The sequence below is a fragment of the Odocoileus virginianus genome, chromosome 1 (genome assembly GCF_023699985.2).
Source record: "Odocoileus virginianus isolate 20LAN1187 ecotype Illinois chromosome 1, Ovbor_1.2, whole genome shotgun sequence".
Lineage (NCBI taxonomy): Eukaryota > Metazoa > Chordata > Mammalia > Artiodactyla > Cervidae > Odocoileus > Odocoileus virginianus.
The window spans coordinates 83,927,911-83,951,054 of record NC_069674.1 but is presented as its reverse complement, the minus strand read 5'-3'; the positions used below and the strand labels follow the sequence as shown (position 1 = coordinate 83,951,054).

The 23,144-nt window shown below is 37.2% G+C and overlaps 1 pseudogene; it reads right to left on the bottom strand.

The window, feature by feature from the left end:
• Positions 1-4,572: 4,572 nt before the first annotated feature.
• On the bottom strand, positions 4,573-7,385 carry LOC110121661 (large ribosomal subunit protein eL6-like; annotated as a pseudogene).
• Between the last annotated feature and the right edge of the window lie 15,759 nt (positions 7,386-23,144).

The following is a 23,144-nucleotide window of genomic DNA, read 5'->3' as shown; positions in this document are numbered from 1 at the left end:
GTTTTAAGAGGGCTATGCTTTCCCCCATAAAGCCAGGCATGCTATTGATTCAGTGATTTGGAGAGCTGGATTCCTAGGAACGGGAAATGACTGAAAACTAAACACACTGATTTGACACCTCAAAACTAGTGTCTCTATAATACTTCCATCTCCCCATTTACCCCTCAATGCTACATATTTACTACCATGTAAACATAATTGCTGGACACACTTGGCCTTCAAGGCAAGGATAAAGAATCAAACTCCAGCATCCACAGATGCTCCCTCTCAGTAAATAACTGGAGAAGTTATAGAAGCTGATATCAGAGACACTATCTCATCTAAAGTATATGACCTTGTCTATTACAAGAGCACAGTTTACTAATACCTTAACTGGACAATAACCATAACAGCTAATTAACATATAGCACATATGTATTAAAAACAGAAGAGTTTTTCTGTTACACACAGTAGAGTAAAACGAAAATAAAATTCATACTTGAATAATAAGTATATGAAGTAAGAATCTTAAGTATTTATACAAAATATAAATGAACTAATCAAGAAAGAGTTGATACATAAATCACTGGGAAAACCTGTAAGAATTCCATCTTTCTGTTGTCAAAGGGCAGTTATAATAGATTTCAGAGCTGCCCCAAGATCAGGACTGAAACGTGTTATCTGATGAACCCTGTGAATCAAGGAAAACGCAAGGCTACCATGTATTGAATGGATGCTAAGGGCCTTTGGTTGAATCTATACTACCTCATTTAGTTCTCACAACAACTCTGCAAAGGCAGCAAAATTTCATATTTAGAGATGAAGAGATGGGGGCCACAATCACAAGCAGAGGTACAACTGGACTCAATTCTGGCAGTCAACAAATCCCTCAAATTAGGACTAAAGCAAGTTCATGAAACTGCTCCACAGTCTTCCTCTGGGGGCTGAGGAATTAGAAACAAGTTCCAACACTGCCAAACATAGTACCAATACAAATTACACTTTCACCTCTAAACTTCCACTTTAAATTCAGCTTTTGCTTCTTGTTATCTGAGATTTAGCACTGGTTGACTTCTATTCAAGCCAACTGATACTTCAGTCAGTTCATCAATGAATAGACAACTTGTATTTAAAAAGTAGTCTCTTTAGAGAACGTATCTGCAGGACTTGAATAGGTTCTGGAGAGAAGCACTCTCCTTTTAGTAGAATAAATTGACTCAAGGTGACCCCTCTCTTCAGTCCTCACGCAATCTTTGAAAGAAACAGCAAGAACTAACAACAACACAAAGGTGGAACGTCTCTCCTCTGGTCCTTCTCTCTCATAGCTACGTGCAAGTATACATCGCTGTCTCTTACTTCGCTAAAGTTCCTTTTAAATGCACTGCAGGAGTTTTAGTATAATTTAGAATCTGATATTTTTTTTCAAGTGATTTAAAAAGTATCACTAGGAAATGTTGCTCTGTGGCATGTTTCTCTTGAAGATCCAATAGAGAGCAAGGGTAACATCTGCTTTTCATATTTTGCTGTATATGTTTTATTCAGTTCAACAGTATTCCCTCAGAGGTTGGGGAAGGTCAGGTTTTATTTTCATTTAAAGGCTGGAAAGTAGAGTAAAGCTTGGTTAGGTGCTGAATGTCATACCAGAAGCAAGTAAGACACACAGGACAGTAGGATTTAGGTCTCTGTTAAGGGTAAAATACACTAAACCAGAATTTTTCGAAGAATTACTTTTGTAAAAACAGTTCCTTAGTGGGCTCCAAGAGATACTTTTGTAAAAAACAGTTTCTCAGTGTATATATTTGAGCAATCTCCCATACTAAATGTGCCTCCATAGATAAACAATGCATACATAACAGGTTTTGCGAAATCCTGTAATTAAAAACAGTAGCAAAAATTTTGTTTATTTAACTCAACATCATTTTCTGTAGCATCTTTTGTTTGTTAGTTTAGTATTAGCTTATATTGATAAAATACATTTTGGGAAATGCTCCATTAAACCAAAACACCTCTCTTTTACCGTATAATATATGAGAAGGAAATGGCAACCCACTCCAGTATTCTTGCCTGGAGAATCCCATGGACAGAGAAACCTGGTAGGCTACAGTCCATGGGGTCGGAAAGAGTCGGACATGACTGAGCAACATTTACTTACTTACTTATATGAGCAGAAAACCACTTGTCTCAGTCAAGGACACATCTAAGTTACCACCAAGAAGAGAGAGAGAAAGTGAGGAAGGGAGGGAAAGGAAGAGAGGGAAAAGAGAGGGATACAGGGAGAGAGAGAGGGAGAGTCTCTTACCTGACTTTACTACTTCTGTCAATGGTTATTTTCAACAGTATCATGTCTCCCTAGGCCAGCCCCTCTATTCCAATTGGTTTATCTCATTAATTGGATTGTGTTCTTTCTTTGAGTGACAAAAAGAGCTCCTATTAAACAGTAGGCACTACATCAGTCATAAATAGAAATTAAAGCATAGTTCTTATCCTGGAAGAGCTACTTCGTAAAAGGGGAGATGAGCAAGTACAAAACAATATGTCTTGATAAGGTGAGCATGGAGGTGGAATATCCCCCAGAGGGAAGAGAGGCAAGTCTTGCTGAGAGAGTTAGGACACGGCCTCCTCTTACTTCTTCAGCTGGAAACATTTTAGAAAATAGTGCTTAATGATATAGGTGCTTATTGATATTAGCAAAGCAAATTATGGAGAATAAGACAGCCTAAAGAGAATACTCTCTAGTAGTGCATCTAAGTGAGGAAACCAGGGTTCACTTGAAACAGTGCATGATCAGATCCTAGGACACATATTCAGAGGTATTAGTGGAAGAGCCGTGGAGATTATCTTTCTATCTATCCATACACACACACACATATATACACACACACACACACACACACACAAACCAGTAAGGCATTTAAACTTTATCCTAGAGAGAATATAGTTAGTCACTTTAAATCCCAAAGATTCTTCCAACTTTTGCAACTGCTTATTCTGAAACCTCAAGGATGTTTTCTCTTTCTGTGGATACAGCCAATGTCTATCCATACAACCAGGCCAAAATATGAAGTCTGTTATACCATAACTTCCCTGACTGCCTCAAACAGACTTCCTCCTAAGAACATCTCTACTATCCACTAACTCTATGATCTACTCACTGCCTTGTAAGTTACTCTTTTGTAAATGTTTACTTTCTACAGCTGGCAAATGCCTTAAGAGCAAGGAACCATATTGTGCATCCTTGGGACAGCACTGTGGTGGTTCCCAGTGATCCCTACTTCTGCTATTCATTCCCTTGTATAATTCTCTTCTCTTGAACCTGGGCTGGACCTAGTATCACCTCTTACAAATTGAATAAAGTAAAAATGACACGGTGTTGTTTCCAAAAACAAGTTACAGAAGACTCTAGCTTCTGTCTTTCTCTTTTTCTCTTGCTCTCTCCCTTGCTCGCTTTTCCTGGAGTAGGAAATGGCAATATTCATGGGGAATTCCATGAACAGAAGAGACTGGGAGGCTATAGTCTATGGAGTAGCAAAGAGTCAGACACGACTGAGTGACTAACATACTTGCTCATTTTGAGGAAAGTCACCTGCAATGTTGGGAGTGACTTATGGAGAGGTCCATGTGACAAGAAAGTGTTATCTCCAGCCAACAGCCACATGAACCATGAGTGAGCTTGAGAGCTCCCAATCCTACTCCTAGAGAACCTTGAGATGACTGCAGGCCAGGGGACACTGGATTATAATCTTGTGAGAGACTCTGAACCAGAGATCCCCCACTAAACTGCATCGAGACCCCTGAAATGAAGATAATAAATGTCTATTTTTATAAGCTGCTCTATTTGGAGGAAATTTATTGTACAGTCCCATATAACTAAGAATAATACCTAAAGTAACAGACTACAAAATAAGTATGAATTACTTCAGAAGACAGGTAGATGAATAAATGGAAGAATATACAGGAAACAATTGATTTAATATTTGTTGAATGAAGGAATCCAAGGATAGGTATTCATTAAAATTCCTTCAGGTTTATTTTGGATTAAAATAAAGCCAGAAATGTATTTTTTATTATCCAAGTCCTCTTGCTTTTCTTCCCTTGTTTATTTCAACTGAAAAAGTGTGTCAGCACAGTGAACTTCTACATAAATATTTTCTGAGTTTTTATGAAAAATGGAGAATTGCTAAACACAGAAGATACACTCAACAATAAGGATGCTGCTGCTTATTCACATTTTACATCTTCTCCCACACAGGCATGCCTATTTCCATGGAATGATGAGACCATCTATCAGGATGTTCTCAAAGTGTGAACTCAAAGTGCCTGGGACCGATAATACAGAGGGTACAGCAGGCATCTGTTTAGAGAAACAGGATGAACCATCTTTTCCACGAGTGGTAACCATGGAAAGTCCTGTTGATTGAAAGATTTCTCACATGTTCCCTTAAACTATTAAGTTCTTAGTCACAAAGTCATTCCACCTAACTTCCTTTCCTGAGACTTCTCTCTTATTCCAGTAAAGTAAAAAATGAATGAACCAGCTGGATACTATACTCTAGTATAATGTATCAGTTATTTTATTAGGTTTTTGTAAGAAATTTAGAACACTAATTTGTGAGAATAAACTCCATTTGGGAGACAAAACGCAGAGCAGAGATAGCCCTGGAGCTGAGAAACACCTTTGGTTTTTGGCAGAATTTTCGAGTCCACAGCCTTCTGATTAGTCTGGAACTGCCACAGCCTTCTGATTAGCCTGGAGCTGCTCAGTAAACTCTTATTTCTCCTTCTCTGTGACAATCTTGTCTTCCTGGTGCCTGAGCTTAAGAAGTTTCTTCTTCTTTGAAGTAAGCATGGGTGAGATGCTTTGGGCTTTTCACACCACTGATGAAGGCGGTGATGACAAATTTCTGGTATGTTCTATGCAGAGAAACTAAATTGAAGATCAGAGGTCCAGTCACAAGCAGCAGGTCACTCTTCAATTTCTTCAGGAAAATCACTCCCGTTGTTATAAGGATGGCCAAAATGGTCCTAAGAGTGATGCTAACTCAGAATTGTCTAACATGCTGACTGAAGAGATTTTTGTTAGCTGTGGCCCAATAGCTTTCCAGGAACATCTTCAGGAGGATAATATATAGGTGTTTTGTGAAGTTTAATTACTCAAGTACCATCATTCTTGTCATTACCAACTGGGAAGAGTGCCTGTGAGTTTTTTATATAACTTAGGAAAGAGAGCGAGAATTTACATAATTTAAATAACATGCCTAATTCTATCATGAAATTGTATGGTTTTCATGTAACTTTGAAGAACTTCTGTGCTGTGCTGTGCTTAGCTGCTCCGTTGAATCCTGTGAAACCAGACACCTCTGAATACTAACCACTCTTTCAGAAGGTGCAGGGGTGGCTGCAGGGTATGAAATTTCGTATTAAAAACAACTTCAGTGAAACAAGGTAAGTCAATAGTAAAGATGAGTGTAAAGTTTTGAGAGTTGATTCATTAATATGCTGTGCTTAGTCACTCCGTCGCATCTGATTCTTTTCGACCCCACAGACTGCAGCCCACCAGGCTCCTTCATCCCTGGGGATTCTCCAGGCAAGAATACTGGAGTGGGTCGCCATGCCCTCTTCCAGGGGATCTTCCCAACCCAGGGATAAAACCCATGTCTCCCGCCTTGCAGTCAGATTCTTTACTGTCTGCGTCACCAGGGAAGCCATCAGAGAACTTCTAGTTTGAGTTTGGAAAAAAAAAAAAAAGACACATGGGGCAGAAAGAAGGAAAAACAACAACAGAACTCACTTCCCCCAAAAGCAGAGATTCCTGATGAAAATTGCTAACCATTATTCTCATTATTCCTAATCTCATCAACTAATATTTACTTTATTTCACAGCTAACATAGTGTATTTTGGATTACACAAAATCAGCCCTGTGCATTAACAGGGAAGTTGGCAAACATTTTGTTCTTATGATGATAATGTTAAATCGGACAGGTTAAGTTTGTTGGCCAAGGTCAAATAACCAGTAAATGGCAGACTAAGACTAGCACCAATACTTCCTAACAGTTAAAATTACACTGAGATGGTAAGAACTGAGTAATAGCTGAATGACTTGTCACAAGGGGGAATTCTTTTAATTTAGTGCCACTATTATGAAATAATTGTAGCACAGGGGGAGTGAAAAGCAAGGCAGAATGAGACAAACTTTTTAGAGACAAAATCCATTTCAAAAGAAAGATACAAAAATTTCAGCAGCTACTTGTATAGTACTAGTCAAAACAAATTCACTTTTTCAACATCTCTCACTTTCATTCCTCTGCAAAGTATTTGTATGAGGTGAAAGAAAAACTTGAAGAAAAAGTCTTCAATATGGACTGGTTCAATGAATGAGGGATTAAAAACCTCAAAAGAAAGAGGAAAATATTAATAATTAAATAATGTCAATGATTTATTGGGAATCTTTCCTCTAATCAGAGCAGCAAATGAACTGTCTAATGTATGGGTAGATAAAGGATAATTTTAGGTTGCTAAATAGTCCAGAATTGCAAATAGTCAAGTTAACCCATTTCCTTGAACTCATTCCTTTATTCATTACATTTCCAGCTAACTGAATAATCACCATCCAGAGAGCTTATAAAAATAAATATTCCAGGCTTCCCTGGTGGATCAGTGGTAAAGAATCCACCTGTCAATGTAGGAGACAGAGGTTCGACCCCTGAGCGGGAAGAACCCACATGCCAAGGAGCAACTAAGCCCGTGGGCCACAACTATCTAGCTGGTGCTCTAGAGCCTGGGAGCGAAGCGCGCGTGCCCCAGAGCCCATGCTCTGCAACGAAAGAAGCAGCCACAGTAATGGGAAGGCCCCGGGTGCTGTGACCACCTGGGCTGGGATGGGGTGGGAGGTGGGAGTGAGGCTCTCGAGGGAGGGGACATGTATATCCATGGCTGATCCAAGTTGATTTATGGCAGAAACCAACACAATATGGTAACTATCCTTCAATAAAAATAAAAAGAAAGAAAAAAGTGGAGTGAGATCCAATAATCCACATTTTTAAGTTAGCACTTGAGATAATTGTGATGTGCTGCTGTATTTGGCAACCACTTGACTCCACAGTACAATACTTGTACAGAAGTTACAGGACATTTTAAAATAATTTCTTTTTGATAAAGCATTATTCAATTACCATGACATTTCTAGGAGTTGTGGGAGTTAGAGGAACACTAAGTATCTGTCCATCTTGTGTCCCACACCCCCGCCCCCCACACACAGACATGATTAAACAGATTTACCCCTGTGTCTGAATTCTCTACTCATGTCCACATCCTATCTATCCTGGACACTCTCTGTTTCCATTGAAAGCCCATCAACACTGTGGCCTTACAGCTTCTGGATCTCCTCAGTATCAGCAACTTCCATCATTATTCCACTGCTCTATAGACATCTGTGTTGCCTGGAATGGAAATAAACAACCCCAAAACTGCTCTCAGCAGCTCAGTGTGAACCCCACCCTTCACAACCCTTTGAGCCTAGGGACTTAAGCCTCCAGCACTAAAGGAGTCTGTAGTCAATCTTCATGCAAAGCCTCCGAGGTCCCTAATGATAAAATGCCCAGGTTTGTACTCTGTTCTAATCTGTACTAGAATCAATGGAAAATGGCCTTCACAGCTAGAAGCACCACACTGATATGCAAATATCTATTGGGGGCAACACTGTAAACTATTATTAACGAGGCTAGCATTTTAGGATGGAAGAACCATTATTATAAATTCATTATTCTGGATCCTGGCTCTCTCAGGATTCTGATTCAGTAATTCTAGAATAGGACCCAGGAATCTACATTTTTATATTGGGTGGGCCAAAAAGTTTGTTCAGGTTTTTTTCTGTACAACGTTATGGAAAAACCCAAAGGAACTTTTTTTGCCAATCCAATACATTGTATACTGATCACATTCAAAGAAATTTTAACCTGAAGATTTAAATGCAGATAATCTAGAGTAGATACTACAGCTATAAGAAATACCTGACAGTTTGACAAATAAACAGGAGAAAGTATGACAGATATCCTTTGAATACGAGGTTTCAAAAGATGTACCTAACTAGAGAGACTATAGGGAATAAAGTGAAGGACTTGAAAGAAGACAGTTCACAACAAAAAAGGACAGAAGGGGAAGAAAACCTTAGTCTTCATGTAACAAAGCTCCTCAACACTGACTTTGTTTCTGGGCGGGAGTGGCATGGAGATGGAGTTTTGGGAAACAGTCTCTCCCAACTACAGATTAGTCTCTTTCTTACACAGAAATGGACCAGGAGAGAAGGAAAGATGTCATAATATTCTCATGGAATGATACAAAGAACTCTGGCCAATATGTGAAGAACTAAGAGATAAAGCAGAACCCAAACAAGATCTTCAACACAAAAGACCAAAGCTAGAAAACTTCCATGTACGCCCTTGCTACCTCTAGGTACTGAGAGAATTATGAATGCTTTCTTGGCTCCACTGTTATTGTTCACAATAATCCCCAGAAGTACTCTCATGTACCAAAGGGATCATATTCAGAAGTAGAAAATGATTCAGTAACTTCATTTAAAGTCTTTTCCAAAAGTCTATTCAATTCCTGGACTGTTTGTACTTGCAAAAACTGAATTTGCCTACCAGATAAAATGTTTTTTCTTAGTTCTCTAGAGTATTAGTTACCTTCCAATCAGAAGACAGAAACTACACAGTATTTGAAAGAGGGAAAATTTAGTATAAAGAAATAGCAACAGAAGACTGAAGGAACAGGGAATTGGTTAAAGGTCAGGGAGTGGGTATGTGGACTCTAAGGGATACTCAAGTGCTACTGAGGGAGAGTACTCAAGGAAAGGACAAACTTGAAGGGAAAGAATCCTTCCCCAAAGCCAGCACTCAGATCTCACTACAGAGGCTACAGTTGAATCCCACTGGCTGCTGGAAAAGTTGGTTGGGGTATTCCAACCCAAAGAGGGTAGCTGAGAAGCTACCAGTTTAGGTTGTTACTGACTTACTGGAAAGCCAGTTTGGGTTCTATCTGGACTCATAGAAAGTCATCTGGAAGTAGCAGGGCTGTGAGAAAGGGTTGCTGACGATTCACTGGGAAACAGTTGGTGAATCCGTAGCGCTTGTAGCTGCCCTTAGGAGTGCCATCAGATGTGCTGCTGGAAACCACCCAAGATGGGGCTGGTGTGGAGGAGAGTTGGGGAGGTGCCACTTGCGGTTTGATGCTAGAACACCACTGAAACAAGCCAATTCACTCTTCAGGAGTTCAACTAAATGAGTACACCTGAACCTGGAAGAAGGCCACTCTCTCCTCTATTGTCCCCTCAACACTCTATTACAGCATTCAACCAGGCCCACTTTTATCACAGAGTAGAAGAAAAAAAAAGGATGAATTTGGAGCTGAGGGGCAATAAACATAAGTGGGCTATATGCCTATTAACCAAATAAAACATTTTCTTTTCTAAAGGATATTTTTCAAATATATTAATATATTTTATGGTGTGTATATACATATATATAACCCTGGAGAAGGGAATGGCTACCCATATTCAACATATGGGTATCATATCATATCATATCAAAATATCATTTTCTTGAGAACCAAGTAAAGAAAATATTGCCTGATTCAGTAAAGGACACCTTTTGTACTTTCCTCAGCGTGTTCCAGTTTTTAATATAGCAAATACTGCACTATCAAAAAACAAGTAGCTCCCATTAGTGACCATCTATGCCTAAGCCCCACCCAAATACAGAATATCTAGAAGTGGGATCCAGGTGTGGGTTATTTTTTTTTTTTCAAAAGGTGATTATACGTTGTTAAGAACCAGTACTCATCGGTTTATGCCAGAAATGTAGAAATCAACCCAACACCTTTATTTCCTCACCCACTGCCCTCAGCTAATACATAACTGAAAACTATATGGTTTATGAATCCCTCCACATTATACCCACAATACTGCTGCCTCCTAGTCCAGGTCCCCATCATCCCTTACATGGATTAACGCAACAGTCTCCCTGTGGCCTTCGCCCTCTCTTGTCCATCTCTAAGCAATTCTACTAAGAAATGGATTTTGCCTGTAGTGTCCCTGCCACTTCAGACTCTTCCTCTACTTTTTCACCTGGCTTGTTCCTATTCATCATATCAAGTTCTAGTTCAAAAAATACTTTTCTTTCTCCAGAAAACCTGCCCAAATCCTTAAACTAGATTCATTCAGCCCTGCTCCTTTATTCATTACCGTAGTATCTTAAATGTTTAACTTAGTGCATTATTAAAATGAGTCAAATAATTTATGCAATTATTTGGTTAATTTTAACTTACTAGACTTGAAGGGTAAAACTGATGGAGAGTAATAATGATAAATGTGGAGAAGAAAAAATGGTTCCAAACATCTGGATCTATGCTTTTACATATAAATCATAATTAGAGCTAACAACGAACATTTAGTGTGTTTAATTAGCACACTGTCTACATATCCCTTTTAAGTCTCACAACAGTTTTAATAAGTGCATGTATTCACTCATCCATCCAACAATCTGCAAAGTGCTACATGTGCAAAAATTTAAGACCACATTTCTTAAAATGTGCTAAGAGAATGTGAAACACAAGTTGACCATGTCACTTACTTAAAATGCAGATTTGGCTGCTTCGTCTTGGAGCTACTTCATTAGGTTCACTGAGGATAGGGCCTGGGTATCCATTTCGTTAATAAGTTCCACAGGTAATTAGTATTCAGCTTAAGTTTAATGAAGCCCTGTTCTAGGAAAAGATTATAACAAAGATGTTATACCATCCAGATTGAGGGAAGGAGGAGAAGTGGGAGACAGAGGATGAGACGGTTGACTCAAAGGACATGAATTTGAACAAACTCTAGGAGATAATGAAAGACAGAGAAATCTGATGCATGCTGAAGTCCATGGGGTCGCAAAGAGTCAGATACAACTTGGCAACTGAACAACAACATGCCATCTATAGATACTTGGACCCCCTTCCTATACCTACTGAGTCACAATTTCCATTGGGTTGAGCCTAGCAAATGTAATTTCTTTAAATTCTACAAATGATTATGAAACTAGACCACTCTGAATACTAACCACTCTTTTAAATGGTCCAGGGGTGGCTGCAGGGTATGGAATTTTGTATTAAAAACCATCTCAGTGAAACAAAATAAAGGAATAGTAAAGGTGAGTGTAAAATTTTGAGAGCTGATTCATTAATGTGCTGTGCTTAGTCGCTCAGTCACGTCTGACTCTTTGCGTCCCCGTGGACTGTAGCCCACCAGGCTCTTTTGTCCATGGGGATTATTCAGGCAAGAATACTTGAGTGGGTTGCCACGCCCTCCTCCAGGGGATCTTCCCAACGCAGGGGTCGAACACAGGTCTCCTGCATTGCAGGCCAATTCTTTACTGTCTGAGCCACCGAGGAAGCCCCAACTGCTTTGTTTTCTCAAAAGCTCGAAAGCTACTCCCTAGTCTACCACAGGGAGTACCGGTTTTAACAAGTTATCAATCAGTGAATACTGCAATGCCTTCATCGCCCTTACATTATGCACAGAGAGATGTGATACTGCCCAAGATAAACATGGTTCAAGAAGATTGATGTGGCCATTGTGGCCAAGGAACCATGGGACTCTTTGTAAGAGAGAATGTGGCTAAAACCTTAAGATACTAGCGGGTTTCTTGGAACTGTGTCTATTTGCAATGGAAACCTGCCTAGTTACAGATATTTTTGAAGAAAATTTAATCTCCCACAGTCTAGAGTAGAAATACTAAAGAGAAAAGGGGAAGTGAACTTATTTATTTATTCATTTACTAAACAATTTACACAGTGTTATATGCACAAAAGAATTAGGGCCACATTTCTCAAAGTGTGGTATGAGAGTCTGACACACAAATTCACCAGGATCAGAGAGAAGTTTAAACTAATGAAAATGAACCAAAAAATGTATTTTCAACGTGAAGATGAAAATACATGAAAAATAATAAACTTCTGAAATTTATCTGGAATCTTTTTTTCTGTTTGAATTAATAATAATCACAGCTAACATTTAACATTTACTATATATACTTAGGACTTTAACATACATAATCTCACTGAAGCTTTATAACAAGTCCACGAGATAAATGTTATTGTTCTCCATGAATTCATTCATTCAACAAATGTTCAAAATATATTGACCACTACCACTCTGGTCAACATTGTCTAATGAATGAGAATGGAACTATAAAAAATGAGGTAAGTTCCCTGCTGCTGTAAAGACAAATAAAATATGCTTATTCAATAAATGTGCAAACTGAAGGCTCTGGGCACTGAGATTTAAACAGGTTATACAATGGTCTCAAGTTCAGAAGCAAGAAGATGTAGAACCACAATCTGAACAACTAACAAGTTAATGCAGAGCCACTATGCCTTATATGTTCAAGTACCAAAACTAATTTAGGTCTAATTATGTGAAATTGCCATATTTATAGAGGAAAACATCAATTTTTGACTATTGCATATGCGTCAATTTATACTCATATATACCTTTTCCATACTTCTTAGTTCTTTTTTTTTCATTCCCAATAACTCTTCCTTCAGAGTTGTTTATGGTTGTTGATGACTCATACTGCAAATATGAACCTGATTTCAGGAAATTTACATTACTAGAAATTTGACAGGGCAGAGAGCACTGCAGTTTGATGATGACTTGGTCCTTTTGAATTGTGAACTGTGGTCTGCTGTAGCCAATTAAGGGAATGGAGATGGCCTCAAGCCATTTAAAAGCAGTAAATGACTGTGTAGAGAAGACTTATTTATATACTGCTGGCTATTTCACCTCATTCTCAACACAATATAGGTCAAATAATACCAGATAGACTAAGATAAAGATCAATTCATGACAGGTTTCTTGTACATGCTTGAAGTTTCTTGGTTTTCTTTTTGTTTTTAATGAGCATAGTCAATAACACTAAGTCAAGGTATTTGGGACATATAACACAGTTCAGTATCAAGGATAACATGGCAATACTGTTCTCTAAATTAGAAATAAAAAGTTATGTGCTTTGTGGGTCAAAATAACCTGTTCAGAGAATTCTAAAACATTTTAAAGGCCATTGTCTTCTAACAACTCAAAGAGTCCTCTAAAGAAACACAATTATGTAAAAATACACATATAAACATTTACATTTCTCTTCAAATATTTATCTCTCCAGTTGAGGGTTTCTCAATCTTGTCACTATTAACATATTGGGTCAGGAAATTCTTTGCTGTGTGTGTGTCAGGATGGGGAGCTAGTCTGTGTATTTTAGGACAGTCACAATATCTTTGGCTTCTGCCAATAATACCCTCTCAGATATAATAATGAAAATAGTCTCCAGATATTGCCGATTACATCAGAGGGGCAAAATTGCCCCCATTAGACAACTACTACTCTTGACAGACATAGAAATAGATAAACACAGGAGCATACTGTGATATGGAGACATGAATCTGTGTCTAGGTATGGAAATGGTGAAGACTGTCTTTGTGTGGGTCATAAGGTACAATGGTTAAGAATAGCCAGAATCACACTGTGAATAACCAGAAGTTCACATTGTGAACTTAACTTCTACCACATATTAGCTTCAAGATCTTTCAAATGATGGTAACAACAGGATTTCAAACATTTATGAACATTTAGAAAGAAAAGCATTTAAAGGACTTGGCATATTGCTTAGCACTCAGTAAATACTCAGCAACTGTCAAGTCTTATTATATTAGAAGATCCAGCTAATAACAACCCCTCTCTCTCTGTATTAAATATAGATACACATAAATATTATACAAGTATTTGCATATGCAGCTATACATGTATATACATATATGGATATATATGGCACAGGCAAAATATAACAATGGTGTGTACTACTGTGAGTTCTTGACTCTGGGCATATTGAGGGCAGAGGCATAAAGAGAGTGAGCCACTCTATAATGCAAAACAGATGTTAGTTTGTTAGATAATTTTTTTGGCAGATTTAAAAAAGAGGAGCTAAGTTAGCTTTATCTGGCATGTTTCAAGAATAAGATAATCAAATGTTCTAATTAATAGAGTGCTAGTGTAAAAAACCAAACATGGATTATTCACTTAAAAACGTTTAAAATACTACAAAATCCATTTAAGACTAAAACTTACCAATGTGATTAATTCATTTTTATTTCAACAATTATTTATAAATAACTTACTCTTTTCTTAGCTCTCTGCTAAGTACTGATTTATTTTTTGGTTAAATTTTAGGAACTTATAATTCTTTAAGACAGTACTTATAAATATTTTTTTCCCTTCAGAGGTGTGACAGATGTAAGAGTTTATACTAACTCCATATCATGATCTGAAGGTGTTTTGGAAAGTAATTTATTGACAATCATTTGTTTCCATTGTATTTTCCACTTTCTCATATAAATTTAAAGTACATATACACCATGGAATATTACTCAGCCATTAAAAAGAATTCATTTGAATCAGTTCTAATGAGATGGATGAAACTGGAGCCCATTATACAGAGCGAAGTAAGCCAGAAAGATAAAGACCATTACAGTATACTAACACATATATACGGAATTTAGAAAGATGGTAACGATAACCCTATATGCAAAACAGAAAAAGAGACTCAGATGTATAGAACAGTCTTGTGGACTCTGGGAGAAGGCGAGGTTGGGATGTTTCAAGAGAACAGCATTGAAACATGTATATTATCTAGGGTGAAACAGATCACCCAGGTTGGGTGCATGAGACAAGTGCTCGGGCCTGGTGCACTGGGAAGACCCAGAGGGATCGGGTGGAGAGGGAGGTGGGAGGGGGGACCGGGATGGGGAATACATGTAAATCCATGGCTGATTCATGTCAATGTATGACAAAAACTACTGTAATGATGTAAAGTAATTAGCCTCCAACTAATAAAAATAAATGGAAAAATAAATAAATAAATAAATAAAAATACAGAGTGTCACATAAGATATCTACCCCACTTCTCCACAAATTGAACTCATAAGTCAAAAACTAAGAGGCTCTTTTGTAAATTTAAATGGTTTTCTTTCCTATCATTACAGGAATTGAGAAAATATCTAATTCTTCTCCTACATATCCTCAATAAAAATGAATTATGCCTCAGCATCTAGTAAGAGAGGCATTTATTTATCAACAAAGTATCATATCTATGTCAGTTGAGATGCTGAAAAATGCCTCCTTATATTAAAGCAAAGCCTGTTGCTCAGTTGCTAAGCTGCAAAATCATGTCTGACTCCTTACAACTTCACGGATTGCAGCACGCCAGGCTCCTCTGTCCTCCACTCTCTCCTGGAATTTGCTCTAATTCATGTTCATTGAGTCGGACATGAAAGCCCACCTCAAAGTTGTACACAATATATTGATTATCTGATCACTACAAGCCACAGAACATAAGCTTTGAATTTTTCCATATAGAAATCCTATATACACTTGACAACTCTTACATCCTCATACATATATATATGTATACATACATAGTTATATAAATATACATACATAAAGAGTATATGTATCTATAAAGACATACATGTATATACATATATACATGTATGTACACATATAAATTCAATGTGTGTTTATTTATATGTGTATATACATGTATATGTATATATCTATACACACACACAGAAACAGAAGCAAGAGAAAGTTATAAATAGGGCAAAATATAAACAATTTGTAAATTTTGCACTAGTATTACAATATTTGAAAGTGTGAAACAATATCTAAATTAAAAGTTTTATAAAAGTACTAAGTTATATTGGAAAATCCAAACTATTGTCTACCCTCAAAAAATCAAATTTTCTTATTCTAAGGACTTACTATGCTATATTCATTATTTGATAGCTACAAGAATGTGCATAAAACATACAGTCATAAGGCTAGGAACTTTAAACTTACAAATACACAACAATGAGTTATTTATAGTGATAGTTATATCAATGGCATTTTCTTCCCAACATTTTACTTCAAAGGGAAAAACATCTGAAGAAATGGTACTCTAGTTAAGCACAGGGAATTTTTAGTTGAATAATTTTGTTTATACAAATACTTAGGAATGTGTCTATTTATCTGCCAAATGAATACAAAACATACAGCATTTATCGGTTTCAAGAACTCTAAACCAGATCTGTGAGAAAGTATTTCATTTTTAAACCTGAAACAAGATGAAATTCAGCCAATTTGGGGTCAAAAATACACTTGCTGCATGTCTCTTAAGTCTCTGACAAATTATAAAATGCATTTCTACTTTTGTTTTTGGCTAGGTCATATTTTATATAGTGGTTTCATTTTTCTTCTGTGGTGTGTTATTTTTCCTTGTTTCCATTTCTGGTTTTTAAATGAAAACTCACAATCCTGCTGAGAACCCTCACTTTCATACTGTTTTTGAAACCAGACTTTCATGATGAAGCCACAAAACAACTCAGCAATAATGCACATTAAAGCAACATACTATTTTTAATTCATATTTTGGGGATTTGGCAAAGAAACCATAATAACTTGACAAGTTAGAGGCAGCCTAGCAGACAAAATCTAAACATACATATGAACTCAGATAGATCATCATCTCCCTACTTACTGATTATTAACTTTCTTTACCCCTTCCTTCCTTCTATCCTTTTTTTTTTCTTTTTTTCTTTCTTGAGTCTTTGAGGAAGTAGAAACTAAGATGTAGACCAAAGCTGGGCACTTCAAGTCTCACAACCGTAGGGCGGAAGGAGAAAATAAATACTAGTCAACTCTGCAAACAGGAACTTTGCCATCTGAAGTCATAATCAGACTTTGGCAACATGGAGCAGTTAGGCACCATCACAAGTTCAAGAAAACCTTATGTATATCCACATACACCCCACTGGTTTAGAATTGGGCGAGTAACACCCCAGGTATTCCCCAGGTGGAAAGGGACACTCCCTTGGAAGGGGGTGAATTCCCACTGGATGTCCCCATTTCTGTTGGGGATCTCAGCTCACATTCCCTCCATGGGGAGCCCCATGGGTTTCTTAATTGCCTTCTTCAGGGTTGGGAACAAAAAATTGAGAACACTGCCAAGGTGGGGAAATCTAGAAAGCTCTTCATTGCTTAACAAAATAAAGGAGAAATTAAAGATTGAAAAATCTCTAGGACATTTCCATTTATAGCTTCTATCTCTTAACTCACACAAATGACAAGATTTAATTTGTGTTACACTGAAGAGACTCAGGAACTATCATCATGAAATTTTCACTGGATATCCTGTAAGCATAGCCCAGTGGTTATCTGTGTCTGTCTGCTATTCTTTAGATATGTCTTCAGAAGTTGGTACTTTATTGACTGTACACATTTATAATAAGGAAGCATTTACATAGTAACAAGCTAGAAAATATATATATATATTTCCTCATACCATCACCACAGAAAGTTTAACTGTTTTGCTTGTCATACTGTTTTTTAATTCAAACACAGTCTCTTTCAGGATACAATGGAGAAAAGGTAGTCTTTCCAACAACTGATGTTGGAACAACTAACTGTACATCCATACACAAAGACACGCAAACACACACACATGAATCTAGATACAGATCTTACACCCTTCACAAAAATCAACTCAAAATGGATTATAAACCTAAATGTAAAACACAAAGCTACAAAACTCATTAGTGATAACATAACAGAAAATCTAGATAACCTTGGGTTTGATGATAACTTTTTAGACATAACACCAAAGGCATGATTCATGAAGGAAAGAATTGATAAGCTGGACTTCATAAAAATTAAAATTTTCTGCTCTGCAAAAGACAAGTTAACAAGATGAAAAAACAAGTCAAATGCTGGGGAAAAAAACGTTTACAAAAAACCCATGTGAGTTACCTGTATCTACAAAAAATAAGCAATCCTAAAAGTTAGTTACACAACTATGATCTTTTCTTTCTTTCAATTCTATGGGTTGATTTTCTGCTCCACTTAGTTTTGACTGGGATCATTCATGTAGCTACATTCAGCTGGCAATTCAGTTAGGGCTGGGACATCCAAGATGTCTTCATTTACATCTTAGTAGTTGCTGCTGGCTTCAGCTAAGATCCCTCCTTTTCTCTTTTATTTGGCCTTTATCCTCAAGGGCCTCTTTTCTACATCCCTTTCACATAGAGTATCTTCAATTTCTCTAAATGGTGAAATGGCTTCTAAATGAATGAAAAAGAATCCACAAGTTCTCTTAAGTACTAGGCTTAAGAGTTGCATCCTATTGGCCAAAATAAATCCAAAGGCTGAGGTCAAGAAAAAAGTATGTAGACTATCTCTTGATGTGTGAAGGGCCAAAGTCGCATTGCAAAAGAGTACAGAGGATAGCAGAGGCTGCTGTGATCACAGTGAGAAACAATCTCCCACAAACATATAATATGTTTCCACTGAACTTATTTTAAACTTAGATTGTTTCTGAAATTTTAAATATTTGCAAATTGTAATAAACAAGTGTCCTATATAAGTTTCTTTACAGGTTGAAAATATAACTTTAAGTTCTAAGTTTTTTATCAAAGGCCATATTATTAAATTACTAAAATCACACACACACACAAAGAATACATATTCCATTTATGTTCCCCAAATAAAGATCTTCTTGATAATTTTTCAAGTGCTTCCAGCAGGGAGTGGATATGGATGACAAGTCCTGAAAAACTAGGTGTTTAATAAACTAATAATAATGACAATTATATGTAAACTATCAGAATTCAGTCTTTGCCTTGACTGCAGAGAAGCAAAGGTAACTTCACTGATAAGGTCATTCAAACATAATAGTCATTCCTTTACTTGTTTCTCTTATTCTATATTCATGTGTTGTTAACTATTTTTGCCCACTTATTTTCACTTAAATTTTTCAGGATGTAAGAAATACATTGATTTTAAGTAGTTTTATGTTAATATCTAAAAAGAGAACTCAAGAATGATGGACAATAAAGTTACTGTCTTACAGATCAAGAAGCCAGAGCTGTGTAAAGTACATCTCACCCAAGGCCATTCATCTCCTCCAACACAAAGTCAGGAAGGAAAGGGAGGCACTTACTCTGTGAGTCTCAAAACCCAAACTAGTTTTATTCATATCATAGAGTAAAAGTTCTCAAAAGGACTCAGATTGGTAAATCTAAATCTAATGTATAGATAAAATATTTTTTCCCCCAAGATTAGCAAGGTACAAATTTTTCTGCCCTTCCTGATATGCATTTACTCAATCTTACTCTTATAAACATATTCCTTTAAAAATAGCTAACACTTTTTACCAAAAGATGTTTAAACACATGGTGGAGGAATCTTAGGGAAAATCCAGAGGTTGAAACCAATGTATTCCAAGAAAGGGACAGGAAATCAAATCACTAAATAAACTTACTATGTGTGTACTTGAAGTGCTGTTGGCTTTGTGGATGATTTGCTTATTGGTGATGTTATGGACTGAAAATTGAAAGTAGGTGTCGGCAACAAAGTAAAGGTTTCAAGCAGACTACAGTCCATGGGGTCACAAAGAGCTGGACACGACTAGCACACACGCATGGATATGAAATCTCTACTTGCAGGACACCAAGCAAGAAGAATGTTCATGCTCAAAAGACTCAAACTCCCCAGTGGCTTTCAGGCTATGGTTTTTTTAAAGACAGTGTTAGGGTAGAGGGTTGGAGGATACGTAACCAGCTCATAGGCTTTCTTCTGGTTGGTGGTGAGGTAATAGGGTGATGTTCTGGGAATCTCAGCCTTCTGGTTCCAAGTACTCAGGGGTCTAAGTGCTTGAGGTCAGCATGTAATGACCATCTTCCACATGGGTGGAATCTTAGTTTCTACAGAACGACGCAAATATATGCATCAGATTGCCATCTATATCCCTTCAGGAGAATTAGGAGTTCGTGACTCTAGTGTTCTAATTATTAAGTGCTTGAGCCTGCTCTTTGGAACTCAAAGAAGGACTAGGAAGACTTTTTTTTTTTTTTTTCCTCCAAACAAGTAATGTGGGACAGGAGGAGCTTTTATACCTGGGAAGACCTCACAATGTCTTGATTGGTTTTAGTACCCCTCCCTTCTTGTTAATCCTCAATCCAGAGGGGAACAGGCAAGACAGGAAAGTGAATAAAGTTCTGGATAGAGATTAATCATAAACTCAGCTGGGAACTCAGTTTCAGGTGGACTTGGTTTCAGTGATATAGGCATGTTTCATCAATAACAGTTGCTAAAATTTTCTATGTGTTCTGAGAGAGGAACTTTTTGCTTTTCAACATTCTAGACAATCTTCATTTTATTATGTATGTCTTAGTATGTATAATTTTCTAAAACATAATTTCAAAGAATATATACTGAAGCCATGAATGATTCTAACAGCTCCATAACTTACCCAATTCTTCTTTATGGGTAAAACAGGAAACAATAAAAGAGAAATAAAAAATATGATATCACTTGTGGATTTTTTAATACATAGGCTTGCTTCTATTGCTGGATCCAGTTAAATATTATTTTCTTTAAAAAAAAAATTATTTAGTTGGCTCTGTTGGGTCTTAGTTGTGGTTCTTAGTTGCAACACACAGACTCTCTAGCTGTGGCACTCAAGCTCCAGAGTATGCAGGCTCAGTAGTTGCGGCACTTGGATTAGGGACTCTGTAGCATGTGAAATCTTGGTTTCATAACTAAGGATTAAGCCTGAATCCCCTGCTTTGTAAGGCAAATTCTTAACCACTAGACCACCAAGAAGTCCCTTATTTATTATTTATTTTTTTGAAAGCATCAATTCTTCGGTGCTCAGCCTTCCTTAGGGTCCAACTCTCACATCCTTACATGACTATTGGAAAAACCACAGCATTGACTAGACGGACCTTTGTCAGCAAAGAAATGTCTCTGCTTTTTAATATGCTGCCTGCAGCTTTGACTATACAGACCTTTGTTGGCGAAATAAAGTCTCTGCTTCTTAATATGCTGTCTAAGTTTGTCATAGCTTTTCTTCCAAGGAGCAAATGTCTTTTAATTTCATGGTTACCGTCACCATCCACACTGATTTTGGAGACCAAGAAAATAAAATCCATCACTGTTTCCACTTTTTCCCCTTCTATTTGCCATGAAGTGATGGGATGATCATGATCTTAGTTTTTTGAATGTTGACTTTTAAGCCAGCTTCTTCACTCTTCTCGTTCACTCTCAAGAGGCTCTTTAGATCCTCTTCACTTTCTGCCATTAGAGTGGTATCATCTCCATATCTGAGACTGCTGATATTTCTCCAAGCAATCTTGATTCCAGCTTGTGATTCACCCAGTCCTACATTTCACAGGATGTACTCTACATAGAAGTTAAACAAGCAGGGTGACAATATATTGCCTTAACATACTTCTTTCTTAATTTTGAACCAGTCCATTGTTCCATGTCTGGTTCTAACTGTTGCTTCTTCACCCACATGCAGGTTTCTAAGCAGACAGGTAAAGCCATCTGGTATTCCCATCTCTGTAACAACTTCCCACAGTTCGTTGTGATCCACACAGTCAAAGGCTTTAGAATAATTAATAAAGCAGAAGTAGACATTTTTCTAGAATTCCCTTGCGTTCTCTATGACCCAACAGGAATATTGACAATTTAATCATTGGTTTCTCTGCCTTTTCTAAACCCACCTTGTATATCTGGAAGTTCTCAGTTCATGTACTGCTGAAGTCTAGCTTGAACTCTACCTTGCTACCATGTTAAATGAGTGCAATTGTACCATAGTTTGAACATTCTCTGGCATTACCTTTCTTTGGGATTGGGACGAAAACTGAATTTTCCAGTTTTGTGGCCACTGCTGAGTTTTCCAAATTTGCTGACATATTGAATGCCGCATTTTATCAGCATCATCTTTTAGGATTTGAAATAGCTCAGCTGGAATTCCATTACCTCCACTAGCTTAGTTTGCAGTAATGCTTCCTAATGCCCCCTTGTGTTCATACTCCAGGATGTCTGACTCTAGGTGAGTGATCTAGAGTGGTCACTCTGGTCATTGTGGTCATCTGGTCATTATACCTTTTTTGTATAGTTCTTCTGGGTATTCTTGCCACCTCTTCTTAAACTCTCTTGCTTCTGTTTGGTCCTTACAGTTTCTGTCCTTTATCATGCCCATTCTTGCATGAAATATTCCCTTGATACCTCCAATTTTCTTGAAGAGATATCTAGTCTTTCCCATCTAATTTTTCCCTGTTTCTTTGCATTGCTCACTTGAGAAGACCTTCTGATCTCTTCTTCTCTGGAACTCTACATTCAGTTGAGTATATCTTTTCCTTTCTCCATTGCTTTTTGCTTCTCTTCTTTCCTCAGCTATTTGTAAAGCCTGCTCAGACTACCACTCTGCCTTCTTGCACTTCTTTTTCTTTGGAATGGTTTTGGTCACTGCCTCCTGTACAAAGTTACAAACCTTTATCCATAGTTCTTCAGGCACTCTGTCTGCCAGATTTAATTTCTTGAATCTATTGGTCATCTCATTGCTCCTTTTTAATATGTAATATTGGTTGTCTTCATCACCTTCATCACCAACACTTATCAAGTGATGTTGTTACTGGCATTGGATAATCAGATCATTGCTGCCAACCAGGTTCCTTTATTTTCAAGAAGCAAATCATATTTAAACTAACAAAATTCAAAAATCGGTCAATTAGACAATATGAAATATCTCAGAATACTAAGATAGAAATGAAGTATAGCTGGACTTACAAGATTAGAAACTAAAATTACTCCCTCTTTCAACTGTGTACACTATGTATTTACTTTATTCTATGAATATGTTCAATCTGTAATATTTTTATCATCGTCCTCTGCTTACCCATCTTTACCATAGCCTAACATGGCTAAAAGTCCAGCTCTGTATAATCACCAATAAATTCTTGGCTGGATTCTGACTGACCCAGGTTCCTCAGTACTTTAATTCCAAACTTTTAATTGATTATTCTTCTCTTTTACTCTTCCCAGAGTCTGTCTGTAACTGCAGATTATCATAAACATCTGGTCAGCCAACTGTGACTGTAGTAAAATTGAATCATCAACTGGAGCTGTGAGTAAGTAGAAAATAATTAACATGTCTACTATAATTTGTTAAATATATATGTTGGAATACTTTGTAATATAGAATAATTTATTTCCTCATGCGTAAAATCTAATAAAGTTTACTTGCTATTTGCCTAG